This window comes from Euprymna scolopes, chromosome 19 (genome assembly GCF_053919585.1).
Source record: "Euprymna scolopes isolate OS-2025 chromosome 19, ASM5391958v1, whole genome shotgun sequence".
Lineage (NCBI taxonomy): Eukaryota > Metazoa > Mollusca > Cephalopoda > Sepiida > Sepiolidae > Euprymna > Euprymna scolopes.
In genome coordinates, this window is record NC_136500.1 from 134,854,965 (window position 1) to 134,867,109 (window position 12,145).

The 12,145-nt window shown below is 33.9% G+C and overlaps 1 protein-coding gene and 1 pseudogene across 2 annotated transcripts in view; one reads left to right on the forward strand and one right to left on the reverse strand.

Annotated features, from left to right (window-relative positions):
• Positions 1-12,145, reverse strand: part of LOC145239991 (cardioacceleratory peptide receptor-like) — a 949,161-nt gene that overhangs the window by 489,762 nt on the left and 447,254 nt on the right. The window lies entirely within an intron of this gene.
• Positions 5,179-5,295, forward strand: LOC145240393 (5S ribosomal RNA; annotated as a pseudogene).

The window sequence follows — 12,145 nt, forward strand, 5'->3', positions numbered from 1 at the left end:
ATCGAAACCGAAAGAAAAGAAAAATCTGAAGAATTCTAGGTAAAATTATTTCGAAATAAAAAACGATTCCAATACCAACAACCACAATCGAAACCGAAATTAAAACTTATGAAGAATTCTTTGTAAAATGATTTATTACAAGTAATTACTTGTAATAAATCATTTTACAAAGAATTCAAAAAAAGTAGGTCCATAACAATTAAACAACAGTGACACCGATGTAACGTGACACACAAAATATATAACACACACCCTACATTACTAATATATAGATTATAAAATCAAATACAAATTCAAGATTATCACAATATGTCTGTCATTATTTGTACTTGAATATATATATATATATATGTGTGTGTATATATATATGTATATATATATGTGTGTATATATATATATGTATATATATATATATATATATATATATATATATATATATATATATACACGGTATTCAAAATATGTTAGTCCGCATACCATAAATAAATAAGCACAACTTAATTTTATTTATTGCGGACTATCATCCTCATCTTTTCTTAGTCGTTTCACGACGTTTCGGCCAACTATTCCTCTGGCTTTCGTCAGGTGGAAAACGGGATGCGATAGGAACTCTGAATCTCGTTACTGAATCCACTGCAACTACCACCTTCTGTAGTTGTTGTCGTTTCACCACGTTTTTGCTAAGTAAGCCTCTGGCGGGCTTTGGGTTGGATTGAAACCGCTATCTTCAGGCAATTCTTACCTGGAACCGAAGAGATTCAACGTCTATATTAACTCCGTCACGGGCCACAAAGTGCGATAAAGGTTGAATTTTTTGGTGTTATAAATTAATGTTTATTTATATCTAATCTTCCATGGTCGGGTCCGTATCTATTGGTATATATTATTTTACTTGGAATTCATTATTGAGATTAGTATTATTTATTAATTTTATTTATTGCAGACTATTATCCCCATCTTTTCTTAGTTGTTGTTTCACGACGGAATGAAGTAATTGCAATGGATGCAGTCAGGAAATTCAGAGTTCCTATCCCGTCGCGGTTACCACCTGACGAAGGTAAGAGCAATAGTTGGCCGAAACGTTGTGAAACAAATAATAGAATATGAGGATAATTGTCCGCAATAAATAACATTTCTATATACTCATCTCATCCATTCCAATTAAATAATACAAGCACAACTTGTGTTACTGTTAATAAAGCATACGATCGATCGAAGCAGTCATTCCACTTCATTGATTTAAATTGATGTAAATATCAATCATGTTTCAATTTAACGTCTCGTGATCACGTACAATACGTTCATGTCATTTCTGAATTTTTGAGATAAGGACTGGCTATTCGTATTATTTGGATTCATCGGACTACTGCTCTCATCTGGATTGTGATTTTAACATATTCGACCATAACCATACGAAACAAGAACATGCTACCCTGTGTAGTACTAAAGAACCCCGGGATACAGTTGCCCTAGAATACTTTTTTAAAGGTTACGATATGGAATATGATGTTTTTCAGCCCTTGGTTACGGTGTTTGCCCCTTCCATACGGTGTAATTTATAATGTTATTTGATTATATACATGTGTTATATACTATACTGTATTTTGTTACTTATTATCCATGCCTTATTCTAGGGTGCTTGTTTAAATAAAGAATTCTGTTCGCAATTCCGTCCAAATCCCAGAGTTCGACAGAAACATTCCCGAGTTTGACAATATGCACCTGAAGAAAGCCGTAGGTTACATCGACCGAAATATTGTTAAAATTACATTCTAGTTTAATCCAAATAGTACGAATATCTATTTTATGTTTATTCAATTTCACGTAATGAACGTGACATCTTTTAAATACTGATTTTCTAGATGCAATATCAGTCGAAAAGTTGTGATATTCATATTTTTACTTAACTGAATATTGTTGGTGTAATGTATTTAAATGAGGGCTTGAATATTTAATACTGTTTTCTCTCGCTCTATTTTTATTTGCTTGACGAAAATTAACATTCTAAATGAATGGCTCGGTAAAGCAGTAAAGACTCGTGAATAGTAATTGCACATGTCAGTAACTGCAATTTAAACGGAAGTAACAACAAGGGTGTTTCTATTAGAAAACCGCTGCAGTGGAATATAATTAAATATCTCACCAATCTACGTTTAAATAATTACTTTTGACACGCACAAAAGCGATGGCACCACTGCATTAAAAAAAAAGTATGTACCGTCACATCATGCACTCTATCAAAAAGTGATGATGTAAACCATTTTTTTTTAAACTGATATAATCAAGATATTGATTGTGTTTATATCATCTTAAGAAAAAGAATGCCTGACGCATGATCATGTCGGCATCAATAGAAAAATAACATCAAAATGTTGTGTGCTAATAAGAAAATAAGAAAAATGCGTCATACAAATTATTTTGTATTTCACAATGAATTTTTATAATCGTGTCCCAACGTATATATATATATATATATATATATATATATATATATATATATATATATCTATATATATATATATATATAAATGCGTGTATGTATGTATGTGTATATATATATATATATATATATTTTGTCAGGTCATGTCATATGCTACTGATACCATGTAACCCAGTACTACCTGCCTCATGGTCGGGTCACCGGCGACTAAACTGGTTCCCCCACCAGACTTGTTTGGTGAGGAGGGCGGCTAGTCTCCCTGAAGGATTAAAAACAAGACCTTCCAAAGGGCGAATGAACTCTTTTTTTGGGTCAACGGCCAACTAGCACCGTGTATATTTGTGTGAGTGTATTGGGGTAGCTAGGGCTCCCGTAAGCCGTGGTGAAGGCAACCTTTCTAGGAGAAGCAAATCTCTAATTTAAAAAACCATAAAGCGGAAGACCAGTACCCGCATTAAGCTGGTCTGCAGTTTAATTTGTTGTTGGCTATCTTGCTCTTGCTTGTTGCTTGATCTCAACATTTTGAACCGAGAGAGAGACTTAGCTGTCGTAAAAAGCTAAGACTCTATAACATCATATTTGTATAGATACTCCCTCAGACATTTGGAATCATGGATTTTAAATGTCTGAGAGAGTGGCACTCGTTTTACAAGACGTTGCAATCATATTTATATATATATATATATATATATATATATATATATATATATATATATATATAATAAAAATTACAATAAGTTTACCAAGGTAATCACAATGGTAAACTTAAATATATTATAAATATTAAAGAGTTAATATTTACAAGTAAAATAAACTCAGCCAGATGTAAAAGCTCAAGAAAACCGAACAGGAAATAGAGCTTATGACATGAACAAATGATTAATAAAACATGTTAAAAGACATCTTGAAAAAGAGTTAAAAACATATTTAATTTTTAAAAAGGAAACACAAGATAAGTGGATAGTCCTTAATCCGCGGAGTTTCGAAGAAATACTCTTTTTTGCTAATTCCTGCCCTCTGATGAGAAGGAGAGTATTTCTTCGAAACTCCGCGGATGAAGGACTATCCAGTTATCTTGTGTTTCCTTTTTTAAAATTAAATATGTTTTTAACTATTTTTCAAGATGTCCTTTAACATGTTTTATTAATCATTTGTTCATATATATATATATATATATATATATATATATATATATATATATATATGCGTCAGGTCATGTCATATGCCACTGGTACCATGTAACCCAGTACTACCTGCCTCATGGTCGGGTCACCGGCGACTAAACTGGTTCCCCCACTAGATTGTTTGGTTAGGAGGGTGGCTAGTCTCCCGGAAGGATTAAAAACAAGACCTTCCAAAGGGCGGATGAACCCTTTTTCTGGGTCAACGGCCAACTAGCACCGTGTGTGTTTGTGTGTATGTATGTGTGTGGGGTGGGGAGGGATCCCGTAAGCCGTGGTGAAGGCAATCTTTCTAGGAGAAGCAGATCTCTGATTTAAAAACCCATAAAACGGGAGACGAGTACCCGCGTTAACCTAGTCTACAGTTTAACTTGTTGCTTGCTGTCTTGCTCTTGCTTATTGCTGGATCTCAACATTTGGAACCGAAAGAGAGACTTAGCTTCCGTACAAAGCTAAGACTATGTAACATAATCTGTGTATAGATACTGGCTCAGGCATTTGTCTATTAAAATGGTCCTGCTGTGATGGGCGTCATTTTGGGGCTCATGGACTTTAAGTGTCTGAGGGAGTGGCACTCGTCTGACAAGACGTTGCAATCATCATGAATATATATATATATATACAATCGCGTTGACACGCCGCACCGGTTCTCCTCAGATCGCCGAAGTTAAGCAGCGTTGAGCGTGTTTAGTATCAGATGGGAATTCTAGACTCTGCATGTGCTCTCTGCTTATCTCGGAATTTGTTGCCAGTCGTCCTGTACTAATTTGCAACTGGTATTAAACAATGTTGTCTCAAAAGGGGTGTGGTTGGAGATTGCGCACCTCCTGCCACAAAAATCCCACGCGCAAGCAACCCTTCGTGGGTATCCATAGTCTGTCCAAGACTGAAGGAACCTGGTGCTTTTGTATATATATATATATATATATATATATATATATATATATATATATATATATATATGAAAAGCTATAGCAATCATCTATATGAGTACATTAACCATAGTTCCTTATTTCAAAAGGCGACAAATTAAAATATACATCTGCCTTACTTTAATGCTAGGTTTATTTATGGTGTCTTTTACATTTAATAAAAACCTTTCCCAATATTTGCTGATGAGCAAACCTTGTTTGATAAAACACTATATGTACTAATTATTGTCCGTAACTTGATGTCTACCACAAAAACACTGTTTTCCGAAACGATCGTACAAATAATTGATTTTGTTGTTGTTCCTTCTTATGAAACGGATTTTTAATTCAATTATAAGTTGATTTTTAAATTATCAATCACATTACTAAATATTAAATTTGCTCTAGGATATTTACCTATCGAGCTTATTATATATCTAAATTACAACAAGCACTTTTTATTTCCCTGTAATTTAATTAAACTAGTAATGTTACTATTACATTAAAATACACTCTGCTCTTTAGACTATTGTTCTAATCTCCTTTCTATATATATATATATATATATATATATATATATATATATATATATATATATATATATATATAAACACACACACACACACACACACACACACACACACACACACACGGCATAATCACGTTGACACACCGGTTCCCGTCAGATCACCGAAGTTAAGCAACGTTGAGCCTGGCTAATACCAGATGGGTGACCATTTTGGAATTATAGGCGCTGTATGTGATTTCCGCTTATCTCGGCATTGTTTCCAGTCGTCCTGAACCTCCGTTTGCCACTGGTATTCAACAATGTTGACTCAGGAGAGGTGTGGTTGGAGATTTCGCAACTTTTGCCACAAAAATTTCACGCGCAGGCACCCTTACGGTGGGTATCCATAGTCTGTCGAGACTGAAGGAAGCCTTTATATATACATACTACAAGAATAATAAACTGCCTACAGACACTAGTTTTCATCCTTTCGGGAATCATCAGTGGAGGGTATCACGATTAACGCCGGTCGAAATATTCGAATATAGAGAGGAAGTCGTCTCTGACGCCTTTTGCAAGGAGTGAATCCATTCGGCCATCGTTAATCGCGGTAAATATCGTTGCAATTTAAGCATTTTTGGTGATGTTGGTAATGTATGTCAGAGTGATCTAATCATTACATGATGACTTGCGTATGCATGTATATATATATATAGTTTTAACAGCAACCAAGACATCAAAAAATGGGTTGATAACAACAAATAGTGTATTTCATCGTCATATACAATTGTTTACAAGTCTATTCGGACAAATTACAACATTATGTCTTGAAACAATGGTAACTAACATTGAAATACACTATGTTTTCCTATCAACTCATTCTTGGATGTTTTGGCTTTTGTTAAAAGAATATAGGAAGGTTCAATTATGAAATATGATACTTTTTATCTTGCAGTTTACGTAATCTCTTTTTGGCTTTAAATGTATTGGTATATGAACGATTACTGAATTATATAAACCCAGTAAAATTTGATATACTAAAAATAAACTATATATATATATATATATATATATATATATATATATAAATATAAATATAATGTGGGTATGTTTGTATGTATGTATGTGTGTTTGTATTTCTCGAAAAAACTTTCGACCGGGGTCACGGATTTTTGAAAGATCGGTTTCATTTTTAAGCTCCACCTTTCACCCCACAAATATCGAAGGATTTGCCAAAAACATTAATTTCTTCACCCTGAAATCAGCCGTTTTCTACAGGGGATAGCAAAAACCGTCCTCTCATGACGAGTTTGGTTTTACGCATGCGCAAATGACGTCGAAACCTAGAACGACCTAATTTCGTAAACGTCGTCTTAGCTCAGTTGCATTATCTAAAGGTTTTGGAGTGGAATCGTGGTGTGAGATATGTTTTTTTTCTCGATTTTTTAAATTTTAATATTGAAGCAGGGTTATTTAAGCCATTTTTCACGTGTTTTTGGGGGGAGTGAGGGTATTTTGCAGTTTTTATAACGTTCGTTTTTCTGTTTCGCGTTTTCTTTTCTTTTTGTTTTTCTCATGTTTACATTTAATATTGTTCGTTTGCCTTACGTTAGTTCTGGTTACTTCGCTTATTCTTATGTTTTGATTAACACCCAGAGCACACACACCTTCAAACACTCGGGCAACGCCGGATACCCCCAGGGCAATTTAAACCATTTTTCAAGTGTTTTATTCTTTTTTTATTTTTCAGATTTTTTAAAGAAGTTTTAACGTTCGTTTTTCTGTTTTCTTTTTTGTTTTTGTTTTTTTTTCGATTTTTACATTTAACATCGTTCGTTTGCCTTACGTTAGTTTTTTTATATTTTTTAAGTTTTAAAATATTTACTACGCTTATTCTTATGTTTTGCCAGCACACACACCTCTAAACACCCGGGCAACCCCGCTAGTATTTATATATATATATATATATATATATATATATATATATATATATATATATATATATATATATATATATATAGCGTGACAGTAAGCCCTTTCGTTGGTATTACTAAATTATTAATTCGCGCTTGTCGCAGTATTGTGAAAATTGTCGATTATTTTTCGTTGTTTATCCGTGGAAATATCGTAAGCACGTCACGCAGTCACTTTATGTAAAGAGCTACGGATTACCCTTTCATCTTAATAACAAACCATTCATTCGATTAGAGGCAATTAGAGACGAACATCTTTCGATATCTGTAATACTGTACACTCAGGAGTGAGAGTTTGCTCATTGCCGTTTCGCAAAGTCGTCCGCTAACACTTTTAATAGAGAAAATAATTCAACATTGCTCCAATAGGAGAATAGTAGAACTAGTTACATAGTGTGTAATCTATTAGAAGCGCTTTTTCTGCATCCTGTTTTGAATTGAGTTAGATCGAGCTTAAAACAGAATGTGAATATAATATTAGGTATCAGCGTCATTGGATGTTTGAGACGGCAAAAAGCGAAACACGCACAACATATGCGGTTGTTGATAGAGCAAACGTATTTGTAAAGATAAACCTCTTGTGTGATATCCTCATCGAGAGGAATTGGTTGTTTTTCATTTGAGATAACTTCGGCAATCAATAGCTTCGTATTTTGAGCAATGATCTTCATGTTGACCTTGGACGCATGAAACTGTAGATAAAGGCATACGCGCACACATTAAAACTGAAACACACACACATACACAAACACACAGATATGTATATATATATATATATATATATATATATATATATATATATATATATATATATATATATATACATAAAGAGATGGTATATGAGATAAAGATAATATCGTGTAGAAAACAAGATAGACAAATAGATGTGAACCTCAGATGTAATCAAACCAAACCGAAAGGAAATAGGCAAATATTCTAGTATTAGATGGTGAAACAAATATGGATATATTTAGAAAACGATTAATAAATAGAGAGATAGCGTTGTTTTATGGAAATCGTACTAGAAATAAAAAAAGCCACTTGACTTCAAAAGTTAAGAAGAACGAACCTCATCATTGCAAAATAAAGAGATGTTTATTAACCTTAGTCTAGGTTTTTTGCTAAGGTAGCTGACCAGTTTTGCATTAATCATATATTCCACTACTCCAAATCCAATATATACCAAAACTTATATAGAAATACATGGGTGTAAACATAGTGTTCATTTTTAGTGTATCTACTCCATTTAAGAAGAAATATTTATACATCTTATCCTGTAATATTCAGCAGTCTAAATCATAACCTAATGTAAGTATTATCCTGATTAGTAAAATTAGATATGAACACACATACATATACACACACATATACAAAGAGATGTTTATTAACCTTAGTCTTTAAAAGAAGAATGATATATGCAGTAGAGAACATAGTGAGCAGGATGAGAGTTCCACAACCTTGCGATACTGTTAAAGAAAATACTGACATAGGGCTTAGTGTTAAAATGAAGAGCGAATTGATGAAAACCTCTAAACTTACGATTTAAACGCCTAGTTGATTTGGCCATATTATAAATATAAAAATAAATTTCTAACAAATTTTTTTTCAAAAATAAATTATGTGAAATAAAGAAATATAGAAATATAATTTATGAAATCAACGAATAGTATTATTAAACGATATTCCATGGTACATGTTTCTGTCGTAACTTCTTATGACAGATGTTATAATAGTGATACGAATATTAGGAGATATATACATATTTAAATAATCCCCTGACAAAGATGCGTCCGGAATAAATGTTTTCGGATGCTTTATTTCCTTTAAGGGAAATGTCTTTACATAATGTTCTATTGTTAAAGTGTTTTTATTCAATAAGTTTAAAGAAAGGCTATTTATGTTAACATTTTCAAACGCCATAATGTTTGAATTTATAATTAGTCTTGAAACAATTGTAACTAACAATGAAATAAACATTTTGTTGCTATTAATTCTTTTTTTTTAAGTCTTGCTTTTTGTTAATACAGCATATATATATATATATATATATATATATATATATATATATAAATAGATGTATATATATATATATTAATAGATATATATGTGATATTTATTATATATATAAATAGATTCATATATATATATTAATAGATATATATATGATATTTATTATATATATATATATATATATATATATATATATATATATATGCTCATAAATTTATAAGCAGTACATAGGGCCCAAGTAAAGCCGGTGTGACCTGCTAGTGTTTATATATATATATATATATATATATATATATATTTATATATATATATATATATATATATATATATATGAATGACCAAATGACTGCAGTAATCCCCCTGCTGACCGAATTACCGTAGGTTCGCATCAACAAATGACACATGCAAATTCCACAAATGTACCATACATATGACATCAGTAAAGTATCCAGGAGTGATTTAACTCCACGGAAACTGCTTGTGAGAATAAGGCACCCCACAGAAAAAAAATCAAAATTAAGAATTGTGTATATGAGATCTCATGTAAATGTGGAAAACTATACAAAGGCGAAACGTGTCGTCCACTGAAAGTACGGTTAGAATAACAGGGAAAAGCTTTAGTACGTGGAGAGACTGGAAAGTTGGGTATAGCTTCCGATATTTCGACGGAAAATTGACACAATATAGGTCCAAGTATAGATTATAGACAGGAAGAAACAGTGGAGAGTAAGAAAACTGAAGGAAGCAGCACATATGTTGGGGAAACAGCACATATGCTAGTAGACCTAGTATAGAATTTTATACGATATGGGTGCCAGTAATTATAAACAATAGATAATATATACATGTAATGCATAAAAACATCAATATATATATATATATATATATATATAGAGAGAGAGAGAGATTAATAGAGGGGGAGAGATACGTTAATATATTGTATAAATAAGTAATAAATACCGATATTTACACTAGAAATAAAAATAGGTTGTAATCTCTTTTAATTCTTACTATGATTGTCCGCAACAACCCGTGGGGAAGTGGTTAAAGCACTTGGAAAAACCGATGGTAAAACGTGATATTCTGTGGTTGAAGGTTGAAGTTTCACTCCTCAGTGTGGTCGATCGAAAAATACAATTTTTATATTCAATTTTCACGCAAGCAAGGCAGAGGGCCATTTCGAAGGGACTACTATCGGGGACATAAATTGCAGGAGTATAATTACACTTGCACTTCTGAATGTCAGTACAGTTTGGAAAGCAGAATCCCTGAAGGGAGTCCCAAAGTCTTGCAGTTCTGGGGAAGACAGTATTGGAGTAGAAGGATTTCTTACACCTATGGAACTCTACTGTGAAGGGGTGGGATTTAGTTGCTTGTCAGGTTTGTCGGGGGTATTCACGTCGATGAGGTACACGTGCTTGTAGTTCGTCAGAACATTCCCCATTAAAATACTTCTAGAACAGGCAGCAGGATGCAACATTTCGTCGAAGGACAGAGGATGAAGCGTAGATTACAGTTCAGGACCTATCAGGTTGGCGGTTCTCTTTTGAACCCAGTCAAAGATTGAGAGACAAGTAGCAGATGCACCATCCCAAATGTGACAACAGTATTCCATACATGGGAGAATGGTCGTATTATAGAGTTACTTTTAGGCGTAAGTAGCTTTCTAGCTCGGTAGAGAGAGCTCACCTTCTTCGCAGCATCCTTGGCAATGCTCTCAATGTCTTTATTCCAGTTCATGTTCCCTGTAAACATTAGGACGAGGAGTTTAAAGAAAGTACTTTCGGGTAATGTGTTCTTGGCCATTTCTTGTAATTATTGAAGGACACAAGCTTCGTCATGCCAGCATCGAATGTGTCCATCTATTTTTGTCCCCCATTACGCTACAGATTGGAGGTCATAATCTAGTGTTTCTGCCATTTCCTTAGATATGTGTTCATTTGTTTTCCCCTCGTGCCTGTGATAGAGAGTAGGGGCAACAAAAAATATACCCATTTCTGAAACAATTTTATCATGAAAGCCATTTATGAATATCAGGAATAATAAAGGTCCGAGGATAAACCCTTGAGGTACTCCCGCATTTATATCGTATTGTTTAGATGTGCGACTGTCCAGAACCACCTGGATTTTTCTTTTACTTAAAAAGAATTTAATTACATAATGTATTCGTCCAGTGATACAATTATAGCTAATTTTCCTTAGAAGATCATCGTGCCATACCCTCTCAAAAGACTTACATATATCAAGGGCTACCGCTCTACCCTCCGCTGCTTTCTCTAGTGAACGGTATATGTGTTCAGAGATCACAGTTCAGATATCTGCTGTGGAATGGGCTTTCCTTCATCCATACTGATTGTCGGTCAGGAGTTCAGCAGCTGTAAGGTGATGGACAAGAGCTTGATTAATTAAGACTCAAATAGTTTGGCGAAAAGCGGGAAAAAGCTAAGGGGGCGATAATTTAACGGTTTTGCACCCGCCAGGAGAGCTAGATTCGTTTAGGCATTTGTTGTAAAGTTTGGAGGGAATTGGGCAACATCAGCAGCTATTTTTGTAAATAGCACAGTCGCGTTCACATGTTTTTGAGGTGTCTAGGTTTTTTTTATGATACCATGTACCTTAGAAGGGGTAATTTTCAAATCATCTAATGTGGCGTCCGTCCGCAAAGGAAAGTTATGGAGGGAGTAGTGTGCCGACTCCAATGTCGAGTTTGAGGCAAAGCGGCTGGCGGGCAGGTTTGCCTTCTTGGTTGCCATGCAAACAACCCTATGATCGTTTGATAGTGGGAAAATCGTTGACTGCGCATTATTTACTACACTGTTGTAGATTTTCCAAAAATCAGGAGTTCCTAATTTCTGTACTTCGATGCATTTTCTGGTGGTCTCAGTGTATTCTGTCTTAGCTGTCTTAATTTCTCTCTTGCAATTACTTCTAGATTCTATATACTTCTACCTGTTTGATCTGGACTTATGTCGGTGCTATCTACAGTACGCATGCTGCCTTTGAGCAATGGCAGCTGCACAAGTAGAAGTAAACCATTGGGAAGAGTGGGGCTTGCAATAGAATTTCCGTGTGGGGACATATGCTTCAATTGCTGTTTTGAACCATCCAATGGTCTTATTTGC